This window comes from Balaenoptera acutorostrata, chromosome 16 (genome assembly GCF_949987535.1).
Source record: "Balaenoptera acutorostrata chromosome 16, mBalAcu1.1, whole genome shotgun sequence".
Classification (NCBI taxonomy): domain Eukaryota; kingdom Metazoa; phylum Chordata; class Mammalia; order Artiodactyla; family Balaenopteridae; genus Balaenoptera; species Balaenoptera acutorostrata.
Window position 1 is genome coordinate 4,642,478 of NC_080079.1, and position 18,998 is coordinate 4,661,475.

General features: G+C 42.4%; 1 protein-coding gene across 2 annotated transcripts in view; it reads right to left on the bottom strand.

Moving 5' to 3' along the window:
• Nucleotides 1-18,998, bottom strand: part of PTPRE (protein tyrosine phosphatase receptor type E) — a 172,575-nt gene that overhangs the window by 89,651 nt on the left and 63,926 nt on the right. For both annotated transcript variants that reach the window (XM_057530414.1, XM_057530412.1), the window contains exon 2: nucleotides 16,148-16,170. The gene's annotated coding sequence lies outside the window, so the exon portion shown is untranslated. The remainder of the gene's footprint in view (nucleotides 1-16,147; nucleotides 16,171-18,998) is intronic.

An 18,998-nucleotide genomic window follows, 5' to 3' on the forward strand; every position in this document is an offset into this window, starting at 1 on the left:
TTTTTTAAAACATGCATTTTCTAAAGCTGAACAGGCAGCCCTATGTCATCAGACCATTCTCTGAATTTGACTTTTCATTCCTCAAGATTACTATTTAATTCTCTTTTAACCATACCCTTGAAGGAAACCCTTTCCTGTGGATTTTTGGAGAGCACCGCCAGGATTGCTCAGACACCACCGATATGGTTCTCTGACTTTCCCACAATCTGGTGTAGAAATTTCAAGGAACCGTTTCCTCGATCATCTGTTCACCCTCAGTCAAGCCCACTGGGTTCTGTGATTAGGGGCAATTTCAACTTCTTCTTCAGATTCCCCAGGGACATTGTGATATATACAACAGACACATTTTTATAAGGAGTGTTATAGCCCAGCTGAAATAAAAGTTAAATTTTTTAATCTCTAAAATGAATTTCAGAAAGGGCTCACCACGGTCCGGTGAAAATGAAGACTCCCATTTGTACCATTATTACAAATGCCCAGATACGGTTCTTGATTTTCTGACCAGGTACTTGGGTTTCCGACACAATATTTGGATTTCTGACATGGTGTGTGGATTTTTGGCACAGTATCTGGATGTCTGTAGTGGTGCTTGGATGTCTGGTGCAGTATCTGGATGTCTGGAGTGGTGCTTGGATGTCTGGTGCAGTATCTGGATGTCTGGAGTGGTACTTGGATGTCTGGTGTGGTACCTGAAGGTCTGACAGTGGTGCATCTACATACGGATGGAGCACCGCAGGTTCCTGCTCCAGGCCTGCAGTTTGGCTCTCAGGGAAGCTGGTTTTCCTGAGCTTTACCAGGCCCGGGAACAGCCACCCTGATGAAGGGGTGTCTCTTTTGCAGGGAAACAGCTCAGGGAAGCCCTGAGCCTGAACCTAGGATGCTGGTTAAAGGCAGATCGTCCCTAAAGAAAAGCAACACCCCAGCCATGGTCTCTTGCACATTCCAGTGTCCTCACCCAGAACACAGATGACTTTTTGTGCTATTAATGTTGTACTGGAACTTTGCTATTTCCTGGGGTCCCATCTTGGATGGAAAGAATGCCGGAGCCTTCCAGAGGTGGGCGATTAAGGAGACAGTGCTCTTAGGAGGTGGGCGACTTGATTAAAGCCACCCAGCCAGTTGAGAGAGACGGCGAGCCTCCTGACCCCTAGGCCGGCCCCTCCTCTGCTCCTTTCCTGGTCGTGTTGTTTGGTTGGACTGACTCCACGGAGCTGCCCACCTGCCCTCCCACCGCATCCCCATCTTCCTTTGTTATTCTTCTCTGATCTGTACCATCTCCTGCTGCCTCCGGACCTTTTTGGTCCCTGCATTTGCCATCCTGGTGCTCACCCATCTATCTTCTCAGGCAGCACTGTGGAGATCCGAAGCTGGAAGCCCTGGGTGCAGGGCAGGCGCCTGGACTGCTTGTCTGGAGGATCCCTGGTCTGTGCTCGGGCCAGGAGGGAGTGCCTCATGGTAAAGACGGATGATCTTCACTCCTCATGCATCTCAAGGAGCAGGGCTGAGATGCCGCTGAGTGGAAGCAGTTTGGCAAGGAGTGAGCCTGAGACGGGAGCAGAACAGCTCTGTTGTCCAGAGCTACTGCCACTTAAGGTGATGGACACAGAGGGGTTCCTAGAACCCAGCCGGGCAGACAGAGGCCACTCGGGGGAAAAAGCGTGGACCTGCATGGAAACTGATTCTGTTACTAGGCTTTCTGTTAGGGAATCCTACCGTGTGGCGTTCCAAGTGGAATGGATTTGTTGCAACGTGAAAAAAAAATGTTTAAAAAAAATCACACAACTTGCAAAAACATTTTTATAGAGAGAGATGTTTTTGGCTGTTTGATACGACATGGTCCCCTCTGGTGGAGAACATCCCAGTCACAGGGTGACACCATCACTACCATTTCGTAAGAGCCCGGGGAAGCGAAGCACCTTGTCTTAGTGACACTACTGTGTCCCTTAGTCTCAAACCCTCTGAGTACCACGTTACTCAGATTCTATCAAAAATACTTTTTCAAAGGAAACATGACTTAATCCTCAGCTGCACAGGAGGAAAACGTACAGCCATGGGTAGTGAATCACTCATGAAAAATTAAATAAATCCACCCACAGCGGGAAACAGCACAACAGAATGTCGGTGTTGGCTTCACATTGGAAGGAAGCCAAAAATAGATCCTGGAAACAGTGACGTCTCCGAATCTGATCACGCTCACACTGTGTGCTCTCGGGATCTCCAGCTTCACCTCAGCAACACACACTTTGCAGCCGGGATTTGTTCTGGAGGACTCGCACAAGAGGGGAGCAGAGTGGTACTGGGGTTTCCATGGTACCTGATGAGATTAAGCAACTCGCCTTCCCCGTCCATCAGTTCTTCAGGTAAAATACACCATAGCAGGCTCCCAGAACCCTTTGCCAGGGTGGATTGCAAAACAGTGGAGAAAGGACCTTTGTTTTGTTAACTAAGGTTTCTGCTTAAGTTTTAAAATCAAAACCCACGGGCCTGAGTCTTTCTCTGGCGGGCGTTCTCTCCCATCGTCTTACATCAAAAGCAGCGTTCTCTGACCCCCCAAAGGACGTGAAGAGATATCTGCCCACCTTCTGTAAGACAAAACTGAAGTTCTTCTTGAGCTGATTTGCAGAAAATGAACTTGCACATTCAAATTAAGAATATGGTAATCGGAGATTAACCAAGATGGCGGAGTAGAAGGACGTGCTCTCACTCCCTCTTGCGAGAGCACCAGAATCACAACTGGCTGCTGGACAATCATTGACAGGAAGACCCTGGACTTCACCAAGGAGGACACCCCACGTCCAAGGACAGAGGAGAAGCCACAGTGAGACGGTAGGAGGGGCGCAATCAGAGTAAAATCAAATCCCATAACTGCTGGGTGGGTGACTCACAGACTGGCGAACACTTATACCACAGAAGTCCACCCACTGGAGTGAAGGTTCTGAGCCCCACGTCAGGCTTCCCAACCTGGGGGTCCGGCAAAGGGAGGAGGAATTCCTAGAGAATCAGACTTTGAAGTCTAGTGGGAATTGATTGCAGGACTGTGACAGGACTGGGGGAAACAGAGACCCCACTCTTGGAGGGCACACACAAAGTAATGTGTGCATCGGGACCCAGGGGAAGGAGCAGTGACCCTGGGGGAGACTGAACCAGACGTACTTGCTGGTGTTGGGGGGTCTCCTGCAGAGGCGAGTGGTGGCTCTGTTTCACTGTGGGGATAAGGACACTGGCAGCAGAGGTCCTGGGAAGTTCTCCTTGGCGTGAGCCCTCCCAGAGTCTGCCATTAACCCCACCAAAGAGCACGGGTAGGCTCCAGTGTTGGGTTGCCTCAGGCAAAACAACCAACAGGGAGGGAACCCAGCCCCACCCATCAACAGTCAAGTGGATTAAGGTTTTACTGGGCTCTGATCGCCACAGCAACAGGGAGGGAACCCAGCCCCACCCATCAACAGTCAAGTGGATTAAGGTTTTACTGAGCTCTGACCGCCACAGCAACAGTCAGCTCTACCCACCACCAGAGCCTCCCATCAAGCCTCTTAGATAGCCTCAACCACCAGAGGGCAGACAACAGAAGCAAGAAAAACTACAATCCTGCAGCCTGTGGACCAAAAACCACAGTTACAGAAAGACAGAGAAGATGAAAAGGCAGAGGGCTATGTACCAGATGAAGGAACAAGAAAAAACCCCAGAAAAACAACTAAATGAAGTGGAGATAGGCAACCTTCCAGAAAAAGAATTCAGAATAATGATAGTGAAGATGATCCAGGACCTCGGAATAAGAATGGAGGCAAAGATTGAGAAGATGCAAGAAATGATTAACAAAGACCTAGAAGAATTAAAGAACAAACAAACAGAGATGACCAATACAATAACTGAAATGAAAACTACACTAGAAGGAATCAATAGCAGAATAACTGAGGCAGAAGAACGGATAAGTGACCTGGAAGACAGAATGGTGGAATTCACTGCTGCAGAACAGACTAAAGAAAAAAGAATGAAAAGAAATGAAGACAGCATAAGAGACCTCTGGGACAACATTAAACGCAACAACATTCGCATTATAGGGGTCCCAGAAGGAGAAGAGAGAGAGAAAGGACCAGAGAAAATATTTGAAGAGATTATAGTCGAAAACTTCCCTAACATGGGAAAGGAAATAGCCACCCAAGTCCAGGAAGCGCAGAGAGTCCCATACAGAATAAACCCAAGGAGAAACACGCCGAGACACATAGTAATCAAAGTGGCAAAAATTAAAGACAAAGAAAAATTACTGAAAGCAGCAAGGGAAAAACGACAAATAACATACAAGGGAACTCCCATAAGGTTAACAGCTGATTTCTCAGCAGAAACTCTGCAAGCCAGAAGGGAGTGGCATGAAATACTTAAAGTGATGAAAGGGAAGAACCTACAACCAAGATTACTCTACCCAGCAAGGATCTCATTTAGATTTGATGGAGAAATCAAAAGCTTTACAGACAAGCAAAAGCTAAGAGAATTCAGCACCACCAAACCAGCTCTACAACAAATGCTAAAGGAACTTCTCTAAGTGGGAAACACAAGAGAAGAAAAGGACCTACAAAAACAAACCCAAGACAATTAAGAAAATGGTCATAGGAACATACATATCGATAATTACCTTAAACGTGAATGGATTAAATGCCCCAACCAAAAGACATAGACTGGCTGAATGGATACAAAAACAAGACCCATATATATGCTGTCTACAAGAGACCCACCTCAGACCTAGGGACACATACAGACTGAAAGTGAGGGGATGGAAAAAGATATTCCATGCAAATGGAAATCAAAAGAAAGCTGGAGTAGCTATACTCATATCAGATAAAATAGACTTTAAAATAAAGAATGTTACAAGAGACAAGGAAGGACACTACATAATGATCCAGGGATCAATCCAAGAAGAAGACATAACAATTATAAATATATATGCACCCAACATAGGAGCACCTCAATACATAAGGCAACTGCTAACAGCTATAAAAGAGGAAATCGACAGTAACACAATAATAGTGGGGGACTTTAACACCTCACTTACACCAATGGACAGATCATCCAAAATGAAAATAAATAAGGAAACAGAAGCTTTAAATGACACAATAGACCAGATTGATTTAATTGATATATATAGGACATTCCATCCAAAAACGGCAGATTACACGTTCTTCTCAAGTGCGCACGGAACATTCTCCAGGATAGATCACATCTTGGGTCACAAATCAAGCCTCAGTAAATTTAAGAAAATTGAAATCATATCAAGCATCTTTTCTGACCACAACGCTATGAGATTAGAAATGAATTACAGGGAAAAAAACGTAAAAAAGACAAACACATGGAGGCTAAACAATACGTTATTAAATAACCAAGAGATCACTGAAGAAATCAAACAGGAAATAAAAAAATACCTAGAGACAAATGACAATGAAAACACGACGACCCAAAACCTATGGGATGCAGCAAAAGCGGTTCTAAGAGGGAAGTTTATAGCTATACAAGCCTACCTAAAGAAACAAGAAAAATCTCAAGTAAACAATCTAACATTACACCTAAAGAAACTAGAGAAAGAAGAACAAACAAAACCCAAAGTTAGCAGAAGGAAAGAAATCATAAAGATCAGAGCAGAAATAAATGAAATAGAAACAAAGAAAACAATAGCAAAGATCAATAAAACTAAAAGTTGGTTCTTTGAGAAGATAAACAAAATTGATAAGCCATTAGCCAGACTCATCAAGAAAAAGAGGGAGAGGACTCAAATCAATAAAATCAGAAATGAAAAAGGAGAAGTTACAACAGACACCGCAGAAATACAAAACATCCTAAGAGACTACTACAAGCAACTTTATGCCAATAAATTGGACAACCTGGAAGAAATGGACAAATTCTTAGAAAGGTATAACCTTCCAAGACTGAATCAGGAAGAAACAGAAAATATCAACAGACCAATCACAAGTAATGAAATTGAAACTGTGATTAAAAATCTTCCAACAAACAAAAGTCCAGGACCAGATGGCTTCACAGGTGAATTCTATCAAACATTTAGAGAAGAGCTAACACCCATCCTTCTCAAACTCTTCCAAAAAATTGCAGAGGAAGGAACTCTCCCAAACTCATTCTATGAGGCCACCATCACCCTGATACCAAAACCAGACAAAGACACTACAAAAAAAGAAAATTACAGACCAATATCACTGATGAATATAGATGCAAAAATCCTCAACAAAATACTAGCAAACAGAATCCAACAACACATTAAAAGGATCATACACCACGATCAAGTGGGATTTATCCCAGGGATGCAAGGATTCTTCAATATACGCAAATCAATCAATGTGATACACCATATTAACAAATTGAAGAAGAAAAACCATATGATCATCTCAATAGATGCAGAAAAAGCTTTTGACAAAATTCAACACCCATTTCTGATAAAAACTCTCCAGAAAGTGGGCATAGAGGGAACCTACCTCAACATAATAAAGGCCATATATGACAAACCCACAGCAAACATCATTCTCAATGGTGAAAAACTGAAAGCATTTCCTCTAAGATCAGGAACGAGACAAGGATGTCCACTTTCACCACTATTATTCAACATAGTTCTGGAAGTCCTAGCCACGGCAATCAGAGAAGAAAAAGAAATAAAAGGAATACAAATTGGAAAAGAAGAAGTAAAACTGTCACTGTTTGCGGATGACATGATACTATACATAGAGAATCCTAAAACTGCCACCAGAAAACTGCTAGAGCTGATTAATGAATATGGTAAAGTTGCAGGTTACAAAATTAATGCACAGAAATCTCTTGCGTTCCTATACACTAATGATGAAAAATCTGAAAGAGAAATTATGGAAACACTCCCATTTACCATTGCAACAAAAAGAATAAAATACCTAGGAATAAACCTACCTAGGGAGACAAAAGACCTGTATGCAGAAAACTATAAGACACTGATGAAAGAAATTAAAGATGATACCAACAGATGGAGAGATATACCATGTTCTTGGATTGGAAGAATCAACATTGTGAAAATGAGTATACTACCCAAAGCAATCTACAGATTCAATGCAATCCCTATCAAATTACCAATGGCATTTTTTACGGAGCTAGAACAAATCATCTTAAAATTTGTATGGAGACACAAAAGACCCCGAATAGCCAAAGCAGTCTTGAGGCAAAAAAATGGAGCTGGAGGAATCAGACTCCCTGACTTCAGACTATACTACAAAGCTACAGTAATCAAGACAATATGGTACTGGCACAAAAACAGAAACATAGATCAATGGAACAAGATAGAAAGCCCAGAGATTAACCCACGCACCTATGGTCAACTAATCTATGACAAAGGAGGCAAAGATATACAATGGAGAAAAGACAGTCTCTTCAATAAGTGGTGCTGGGAAAACTGGACAGCCACATGTAAAAGAATGAAATTAGAATACTCCCTAACACCATACACAAAAATAAACTCAAAATGGATTAGAGACCTAAATATAAGACTGGCCACTATAAAACTCTTAGAGGAAAACATAGGAAGAACACTCTTTGACATAAATCACAGCAAGATCTTTTTCGATCCACCTCCTAGAGTAATGGAAATAAAAACAAAAATAAACAAGTGGGACCTAATGAAACTTCAAAGCTTTTGCACAGCAAAGGAAACCATAAACAAGACGAAAAGACAACCCTCAGAATGGGAGAAAATATTTGCAAATGAATCAACGGACAAAGGATTAATCTCCAAAATATATAAACAGCTCATTCAGCTCAATATCAAAGAAACAAACACCCCAATCCAAAAATGGGCAGAAGACCTAAATAGACATTTCTCCAAAGAAGACATACAGACAGCCACGAAGCACATGAAAAGATGCTCAACATCACTAATTATTAGAGAAATGCAAATCAAAACTACAATGAGGTATCACCTCACTCCTGTTAGAATGGGCATCATCAGAAAATCTACAAACAACAAATGCTGGAGAGGGTGTGGAGAAAAGGGAACCCTCTTGCACTGTTGGTGGGAATGTAAATTGATACAGCCACTATGGAGAACAATATGGAGGTTCCTTAAAAAACTAAAAATAGAATTACCATATGACCCAGCAATCCCACTACTGGGCATATACCCAGAGAAAACCGTAATTCAAAAAGACACGTGCACCCGAATGTTCATTGCAGCACTATTTACAATAGCCAGGTCATGGAAGCAACCTAAATGCCCATCGACAGAGGAATGGATAAAGAAGTTGTGGTACATATATACAATGGAATATTACTCAGCCATAAAAAGGAACGAAATTGCGTCATTTGTTGAGAAGTGGATGGATCTAGAGACTGTCATACAGAGTGAAGTAAGTCAGAAAGAGAAAAACAAATATCGTATATTAATGCATGTATGTGGAACCTAGAAAAATGGTACAGATGAGCCAGTTTGCAGGGCAGAAGTTGAGACACAGATGTAGAGAATGGACATATGGACACCAAGGGGGGAAAACTGCGATGAGGTGGGGATGGTGGTGTGCTGATTTGGGCGATTGGGATTGACATGTATACACTGATGTGTATAAAACTGATGCCTAATAAGAACCTGCAGTATAAAAAAACAAACAAAACAACTAATACTAAACTTTCATTGGGTTATTTTTATGGAAATATGTTAATATAAATGTTTCAGACATTACATGAAATTTCTAAAAATCTTATATGTGTATGGAAATATGTATGGAAATATGTTAATATAAATGTTTCAGACATTACATGAAATTTCTAAAAATCTTATATTTGTATTTGTATGGAAATATGTATGGAAATATGTTAATATAAATGTTTCAGACATTACATGAAATTTCTAAAAATCTTATATTTGTATTTGTATGGAAATATGTATGGAAATATGTTAATATAAATGTTTCAGACATTACATGAAATTTCTAAAAATCTTATATTTGTAGTTGTATGGAAATATGTATGGAAATATGTTAATATAAATGTTTCAGACATTACATGAAATTTCTAAAAATCTTATATTTGTATTTGTATGGAAATATGTATGGAAATATGTTAATATAAATGTTTCAGACATTACATGAAATTTCTAAAAATCTTATATTTGTATTTGTATGGAAATATGTATGGAAATATGTTAATATAAATGTTTCAGACATTACAGGAAACGTCTAAAAATCTTATATGTTCTGGTATAATGTTATAAGTAATAATCCTAGTTATTACTTTAAAATGTATATCTCAGAAATAACTAATTTTCTTGTCAACTGCGTTATTATGAACTTTCATCAAATCTTTAACCATGGTCATTTTTAAGTCTTTTGTCATTTACAGACAGTTCTGGGTGTACTCTGATGATTTTGCAAATATGTTCCTATAAAAGGGTTTCATCTTCAAGAAATTCATGGAAAAGACTCTGACAAGTACAGGTTTCTGGTAACTGACTGTACTGCTGAACTGAATGAATAAGCATTTTCAGAACTCTAATGAAAAACTGATGAACTCATAAAAGTGCTAACAAAAGATCAAGATGAAAAAAAGAAATTAATTACATGGGACTGAGTGAACTGATGAGGATGAGTATAATTTTTGTGACTTTCTGTCTGAATTAAAAAAAAAAAAATCCCACAAGGACTCAGAGGAAAAGAATATACAAATCAATTTTCACTGCAAAGTAAAGGAGCTGTTACAGTGGAGGATTACTGGACTGAATGTCAATATTATGACATAGTATAAGTGTGTTTCATGTTTGGTAATTGCAATCATTGTTGCTTTTGTTGTGGTCATCCATGTACAATGCTTGGTGTCAGTCTATTTATCTCTTGTAAAAATAAAATACACTGTGTGTGTGTGGAAAAAAAAAAAAAAAACCCACGGATTCCCAGCTTTTGCATATATGTAAGCAACATCACAGAAAGAAGAAGATTGCTTTTCCAATATTGTTTTCCAGGAATAAAACACTCTTTTACAGGTTCCTGCTTCTTTTGAAGGGCAGCAGGAGAGCAAATTCAAATAAGAGAGAGAAGGGACGAGAAAGCACCAAGACAGCTGCTTCTTTTTCAAAGCAAAGATTATAAAACCTTTACATCACAATGTACAAATTTCATCCCAGAAGGGAAGGCAATGAAGGTGACAGCCCCCAAACACGGAGGTTACGCAGCAGTGGTTACCTGAGGGGCATTTCTGCTGTTAACTCAAAATCCAGAGAAGCATTGCCCTCGATCACAGAACTTTATGTCATGAAGGGACCTTTAAAAAATCCTTACAGGGCTCTTTATGTTTTAAACAAAGAAGGTGTGACTTAGGGCATGAAGGGACACGTCCAAGTCATTCAGTTTTCTAGAACTAAACTTGATTTCTGACCAATCCTCTTCTAGGCTACTGCGCAGAACACACAATCAGAACTGCTAAAGAAAGGACTCAGATATCGGCCCTGCAGGAAATATTTCCTGAAATCAGAACTAGGATCTACTGCTGCATTTTTCAAGACCTGGCACAGTCATAAGCCTGCAGGAGACACCTGATAAACGCTGGGCGAGTGAATGGACAGACTACTGGCCACGCCGAAAGGAAGCCTGGCAAGAGTGTGGGAAGAGATTAGAAAACTGGATTCGGTCAGCAGATAACATGAGGAAATAGTTTGGAACCCTGGCCAAGATCAACTTAGGCGATCATAAAACTGTTCCCAAATATAATTATTTACCAGAAAACTGTTTGCAGAATCCACAGGATATGTTCTTAGTTAGTAATGAGCTCTACTACTTTCATAACAGAAAAATCACATTTTCCATAATGGAAAATGCATTGTGGTTTTTTTTTTTTTGGCAGGTCTGCACCTTACCTTTGGAGGTGGTCATGAGAGCTGACTGGTTTTTAGGTTTGAGAGGAACCTGGGCTCAGTGCAGGGAACACGGGGACCTGTGAGCCCCTTCCCACTGTGCTCTCACCCCTCCATGCCTGCCCAAGTTTCCGTCCCCCCATCTTTATGGTGGAGGTGAGAACGCACACCTAGACTGCGCCCAGGAGTCAATGAGGCCCAAAGAAGACAATGAACTGCACGTGAGTTATCGGCAATGCCATTTAGGTTTTCAGCATAAGGCATTTACAACGTTATCTGGCAAAACAGGAAATAGATCAAGTCCTGCTTTTGCAAATAATAATTTCCACCAACATGACGTTTTTAAAAAAAATTAACTTCTCAGCAGCAACACGGTAGCTTTAAAAATATTTACATATATGTAACACCTGAACACAAAATCTGTACCATTTCTGAGAGCAGATCAATCTTGGGAGAGTTGTTTGAAATCAGTTGAATACCGTCAACATATTTTTTAAAAGTTGTTAGAATTCCATCAGCCCCCATCATGAAATAACACAAATCCAAGTTCTGGTTTTAGCTTATGTTCATTTCGATTCAAAACAAGGAGAGAAGCTACTCAGAGAATCCATTATGTGACACATTTTTGTTCAGCAATTCCACAGGGACCTTTCCTTTCCCAACATTTTAAATAGTTTATAGCAAACTCTGCATCGCAATAAGCAGTCTTTAAAAAGTCACCCCCAATTGGCAATTTTGGAACAGAATGCACCGAGTCTCCTGCTGGCTGAATGTCCCGATTCACACAGGGACGTCCCCCGTGGATGGGACTGCAGCTGGGGGCGAGGTCCCTGACCCTTCCCTGTGGTAGCAGGACTCCTTCCTGACTCTGTGGCCCAATGGGTCTGAGAACGTTCTCTGTAAGTCACACACCCAACCGTTTTATAAACATCTTGTCTTCTTTCCCCAGTGTGAACGCTGCCTTTAGCCAGGCAGTCGGCACAGATCTGCAGCTGACGATGCCATCTGTCCCTGCAACGTCAGCTACACAGACGGGACAACCTTGCCCCCAGACTGCTGGCCCCGCCCTCGTGAACCCAGACACCAGCTCCTGGAAAACCAGCTCACTGCCCGGCCGCCTAGGTACCTCCCACTTTCTCAGTGCATCACTTTTAACTAAAATGCCACTTCACAAATCTAGTTGCTAAGGAAAGTTAAGAGGGTGGTTTTGATTATAAAAATAGAAAATGTCCAACTTAAAATGGGTGGGATTTTGACGTGTCATCCAGGCAACCCAGGGCCCCAACAGTAGTTGGGGATTGTTTTCCTAAAAAGTGAGCCTTAGTTGGTTTCCTGGCAGCCCCAAAGCAGACCGTTCCTCTGTACCATCCCCACGCACCACTTGGCCGAGCCGTGGTGTATTAAACAGTTTCCTGAAGCATGAGTACCAGATTTCCTGCCCAGGGCTGCACAAAGTTAACCAAAGTGCTTGCCAATGTTGCATTTAATGGATGCGTCCTGATAATATTCTTTAACCCAATTTTTAAATACCTTAGGAATTACATTACATAAAAATAAACCATGACATAAATCCCAAGGGACAAGAAAGGCTCCCCTTTCAGTTTCCCTTTACCTCTTGTCCTACGGGGACACCGCTGGGGAGCCATCCTGGCCTGAGAGAATCCATGTTCTCCTGTCAGCAGGAACAGGATTTCTAGAAGAATTCCAGCTCTGAACTGGGTCTGCTGGGAGCTCAGAGATGAGCCACACGTTTATATGGGAAAGCTATGTTCCTATTTCCTCTAAATGGAAACTCTGACAGCTTGATATCCATGCCTTTGCTATATGACAAACGCTTACTTATTGGACGCTTTTAGGAGGTACTTCTTGGAAGAATGTTGAAACTTTCCTGGGGGGAAAATGGAAATGGAAATAAATGAGGGATTGAGCTGTTTGTCACCATCAGATCCAAAGGCATTCTTCCAACTGGCTGTCAGTTTCTACTCTCAGTTTGCGGGAGAATAACTGCTTCGTTGTTGGGAGAAACACATTTTTGCTTGGATAGGAAACCCGCGCAGTCCATGCATGCTAATAAAACCCCGAGAACGTGGCAAAGGAAGGAAAAACGGGAATCAAATCTCTTAGAAAGTTTTCAAATCTCCTGTGCTCTGCCCATCATGCTTCTCTGTTCTTCCTACAGATTCAGAAACCAGGACAGGACACAGAACACCTGTTCTGCCAACACAAATGCAACCCCAGCTGAGACGGGCAGAAAGGATGCTTGGAGTATTCACCCCACCCTGGGAGAACAAGGCCCCTGCAATTGATTTAAATACCTTCAGATTCTTTATTTTTTTCCTTTCTACCATGGGGACTGTTCAGACGAACACCAAGGAAGAAAAATGACTTAGAAGAGGAAAATCACATGTATTGAAACTGATAGAGTTGGAATCATGGATCGTTACAGAGGACAAGGCTAGTGAATAAATATTCTAAGTTACTTATAAAATTAAAGTCACTGTTATTTAACATTAGCACTTTAATTTGGTTTTCTTTTACTCCTTGGGTATTGCCATGAACCAAAGTGAAATCGTCAAACTGCAGTATCATTTAATTTTACTTACTGGTGGATAGGCTTTGGTATAACAACGTAAGACCTCAAAGAGCCTGGAGAAAATATTTAAACCTTAATTATGTGTCTTCCGTATATTCTTAATTCTGAAATTCCACTGCATTTTTTGAACACTATGCAACCAAGACCCACAGAGTTGCAGGCATTCCCCAGTTGAGGGAACTTTGGTCGTATCTGATGATCGATATAAGCTATAGTATTACTTCCCAAATCTATTTTTAGATACTGAAAAAAAGAAGAAGAAAAATACGAGAATGGGAGGTTGTACTAAAAAGACTCCTATTTCTCCAGTTTAAAATTGACTTTTTTTAAAAGTCAAATATTAACACAGAGTGTCTTTTGTTAAATGAAAAATCAGGGATTATTTCTAGATAAGGAAATGCCTTTAAATATCCATTATAATACAGCGAATACATCACTACCCAGTTAAATGCCTTCTTTAAACACTGGAAACAATTTTCATCATTTTCTGAGGACGCAGACAATAACCGTTTTACTAAATGCTTAGGCTTTGGGTTATTTCACTTAAAGGTCACAAGAATCCTAGGAAGAGCTGACACCTGAGACGCTGGCATGTTCACTCCTCTGTAGCCACTGCACCGAGTGTGGACGGTGGCCTGGGGTGGTCCCCAACCTCAGGGCATTTACTCTCTCCCGATCTGCCCAAGGTGACCTATTTATTTAGTTCTAACTGACTCAAAAGCAAGTTTCCAACCTCACCAATTAAAAATAAATTCCTTTCTATTAGCTGAAACCCTGACCCTCTGGAAGGAGTCTGAAATGTTTGGCGATGAACTTGCCATAGGCTAAAAGACCTACAATTCCAAACAAAGGCAGCGCCTAAGGTAGCCGCGGTTGGGGAGTTCATGCTTCCAACACACTTTCCTCACATGGAAGAGAAAGACTCTGGAAATCAGAAACGCTCTTAGTCTAAGGACTCACAGCTCCCTAAGCACTACTTTACTTTCCTATTGAAAAGGAGGCAAAGGATGGGACCAGGTGGAAGAGATGCTGCCTGAAGCTAGTGGCTGCCAGGCACGTATGGTGGAACCAGAGGTTGGAAGTCACCTCCGGGACACAGGCTCAGCTGCCTTTGGACGGGGCATGAACTTCTGAACGTGGGACTGGTTTGAGACAGTGGAGGCTAGGGGCCCCTGGAAGCACAGGTCATGGGCTCACTCAGCTGAAGTGAGAGTGACCCAGGCATGGCCAGGCAGCAGGTCAACCCTCCGAGAGGCCAGGAAATCCTAGAGCAGGTGGATGGCACCTGGGTGTGGAGGGGCCAGGGCTGAGTCGAGAGCTGAGGGAAGCAAAGGTCAGACACTTCTACTGCATCATAACCTGCGCCTTGTATTTCAGAAGAAAACGAGTCTGCGGGGCCTGCCCTCAAATGTTTAATTTCAGTGTGGGCAGGATCCACTGCTTTTGATGGCAGCAGGTTTAATATCCACTCCAACCCACACGAGCGAGCGATACCTCTCGCTTGGGATTCTGAGGCAAGAAGGCATTGCAGACTTCCTCTAATTAAGTCTCCATCCCATTAATATTATTCCAGTAATGACCCTTCTCTTTGATCCCGCCGTGACCATTTGCCCAAGTAAAGTGTGCGATTCAGAATCATCAACATCCAATAATTATAGGATAAAGAACATGGACAGCAAAATTAGTTGAGTAGGTAGGAAATGGAAGCTTTCCTCTTCTCTGTCTTGATACATCTTTGACTATATTTAGCATTTTTTGAGATAAGGAGAGACAGTCTGTACAACCAAAATGCCCTTGATCACACCAGGAATAACCACAAGCACTGATGCCCAAGTGAAAGGCACACCCCCGAAAAGAGGGGCCAGCGGGGCCAAAGAATCCACCCATCAGCCTTAGACTAATTCTGAACAGAGTCAAGGTTATTTCAAATAAGGTGATGCATTTAGAAATGCAACGTCCCAGCGGCCTACATCCTGGTTCACTCACAAGAGGGGCGCACATACCAGGGCAGATCATGTGTTACCTGCCCACAGGCTGCAGCTACTTCAAAAGCTCTTAGATAGTCTTTGCTCAATTTCCTTAGGAAACTTGACAGCATTAAGTTGATTAAGCAAACACAAAAAAGGCGATGGTGTTTCTTTTACTAAGTACTAGGACCTGGAGGCCATGGAATATTGCCTCAAAAGGTAAAAAATTAAAAAAAAAAAAAAAGGTAAAAAATTATGGAATGCCAACACTGTTTTGTTTTCTTTTTCACTAAAGGTGCAATCTGGAAAAACTCCTTTTCAGCAGTTTTCCCCACAGCAGATCAATTTAAGAAGCAATTACCATCAATGCAATTATGTGCCACTGTGTTCCCAACAGTCCCCGAATGCGTGCCGCTGCGATAAGGCGAGGCCCTTTCAAAAGTAAGGACAAGTCAGTGAGGGGAAGGCGTGTGGAAATTGTGTTCTCAACAATACATTTCAGGATTCTGAGCAGCTGAGCCAGATTCTAAACGCCAAAAAAAAAAAAAATGATGTAACCAAAAGTGTGATATGAGCCTGTTTAAGCCAGTTAAGGCATAAAATTCAAATATAACACGCTGACCATATGGCCTTCTTTCTCTAGAAGATAATACTTCTCAAACATTGAAAGCCCAAACATTTTTTTTTTCGCTAGTTAACTACACATCAGAGAAAAGTTTTTTAGAGTTTTGTACTTACCAAGGGAAAACGAAGGCTATAGTCTGAAAAAGAAAGAGAAAAAAAGAGAGGGTCAGTTTTCTGGTTTTAAAAAAAGAAAGTGCTCGTTCTAGCCACTGCTTTTTCTACAGCACTAGTTGAATGTGCCCGTTTTTGCCTCATGATTTGGGGTCTTCTTGAGGCTTTTTAACCTCTGTAATAATAACTTCTTTTTGCTGCAATCATCAGCTTTCAAAAGTGTCCCGCCCCGAACGCTCCTGTACAGTCTCTGGTTGATGGCGGAGCACGGCGGCTGCCCTGGATCTGAAGTGTCAGCCTCTGGCCCCTAAGGTGTTGCATCTGTTAGCGGCTCCTTCTGTGACCTACAGTGTCCCCTCCCACCCCCAGCCATCCCTTCAGCCCAGCTCCCCAAAGACACAGCCTCTTAAAACCCACACAGGACACCCCGCTTCACCCCAGTTTTCCAGCTCAGTCAGTATCCAGCTTGCTCGTTCCCCATTCATTTAGCTTTCACGCTCTTTTGGTTTTCAACACCTTTACTGAGATATAATTTACATCCCATAAAGTCCACCTGCTTAAAGTATACGATTCAATGGTATTTAGCACCGTCACAGAGTTTTGCCACCATTCTCACCATCTAATTGTAGCACATTTTCATCATCCCAAAGGAAACCTCCTGCCCATTAGCTCATGACTCCCCCAGACCACCCTCTCCCCACCCATTGGCCCCTGCAACCACTAATCTAGTTTCCAATATGGATTTGCTGATTCTGGAAATTTCATATAAATGGGATTGTATAGCATGTGGCCTTTAGTGACTAGCTGCTTTCACTTAGTATGTTTTTGAGGTTCACCCATGTCGTGGCCTGTTACCAGGACTGACTCCTTTCTACGGATGGATACTGTCCCATTATATGGATGGACCACCTTTCGTTTATCCATTCTGCTCAGGTGACAGACATGACCTTGCTCTTGTGGGAGTGGCCAGTAAGGCAGCCTCACACCAGGGCTGTGAGCCTTCATCACCCCGTGGCTGGAGACCGTGCACCGTCGTTATCACGCTTCTGCCCTGCTGCACGGTGGAATCATGTTTTGATGTCGCTATTTTTAACAGGTAATGCAGTTCACGGCGTTTTCCACCAAATAGACTACTTATCTCAGCCATGGTCAGGCTACAGATATGTTAAACCAAAGACTATACTCTACAGCACACAAGTATAACAAGTGGTTGCACTCATTACAAAGTTGACCTGGGAAGCAGGTTTGAAGCCACAGAAGGAGACTAACTAGTTCTTCTGATACTGAGGAATCTTGAAATCTACTTGGGCAAATTTACAGCTAACCTTGATCTTCACAGTGGAAGACTGAATGCTTCCCCCCTAATATCGGGACAAAGGCAAGGACGCCCACTCTCACCACTCGTATTTGTCCTGGAAGTCCTAGTCAATGTGATTAAGGCAAGAAAACAATACAAAGAAATTGGAAAGAAAAAAATAGGACTTTTTCTTTATGCTCAGATGACAAGATTCTGGACATAGAAAGTTCCACAAATCTACAAAAAAGCAATGGAGGACAAATCTGTTGAGTAGCATATAAAGTCACAGAGTTCCCAGAGTACAAAGGAGCCCAGCATCACCCAAAGCAAGCGGGGGGAGGGTAAGGGGAGCACTAAGTGTTGGGCGACAGGGGATCATTGGGGGTATGGGAACCACTTTTTCATAGAAATAACTTATTACAAGAGTCCACTCCTTCCAACCCCCCCCCCCAAGAGCTTGGGAAGATGCTGGAAAGAGTGACTTGTGATGTTTGCCTGGGGCCAAGCATGGGGACAAGCCAGGAGTGCAAGGTACCCTTAATACTTCAGGAGGATTCATAGAAATGCTCAAAACTCCCTTCCAATGCAATGCTGAGTCATTTTAATGTAAAACAAAACCCAGCGATAGGTAGAAGCAGGGCTGCAGCCTTGAGTCAAACCCGACTAAAAACCACAAGGCAAAAAAACCAGTTAACGGGTGGTTAAATGAGTAAAAGCACCGTGGACTAAATCCCAAACGAGCCCGATTAATAATTTTGAATTAAACTTTGAAGTGATTTTTAAAGCAAAGCAAAAATACATGAAACAGTGGGCTCTACAAACAGATCACAGATTATATTGGCTCGGGGCTCACACATGTTCACATGAAACCACAACCATCAGCTTCTCTAAAGTGCAGAATTAGAGCAAAAATCAAGCAACCAGAATATCCTCTGAAGTCAGCCTTTATCACATGAACACTTCCCTTAGCCCAAGGTCCTCCTGCAGATGGCTACTGTAATATTGAGCAAATAGCTAAAATGGTGAAATAAGCACATTAAAAAGCGGGGGTGGGGGAAGCTGGTCCCCATGGACAGACCCACGTCCCTCCGGAGGGGCGTGTCACTAAGGAGCTTGCAGGGGCAGTACCACAGCTGGAAAGGCTCCTGGTCTTACTAGAACAGCACCGTCCTCTAAAAAAGGAAACGAGAGAAGCTACTGATTCATTGGGTCAGTCGAGTGCGTTGGTGGCTCCTGTGGCATCTCACCCACAGCCCACAGCCAATCCTAGGAGGCAAGATGAGACCCATTTTAAGGCTGAGAAGACTGAGGCTCGGTGAGCTCCCTGACCTGTGTCACACAGAGCAAGGAAGCAGGGCAGCAGGGATGCTGAGACCAGCCTGCAGTGTGGTTTCCTCTGGTTTGCTTGTTCTTTCTTTTCTTGTCTCCATCCCCCCAGCGAAGCTGTAATTCCTCCAGGGACCGCCTTCCTTTTCTTTACATTCCTAGTGTGTGGGGCACTGCCTGCCAGGAGGAGGGCCCACAAAAGACCTTCTGTTCAGGGCGACATGCATACTG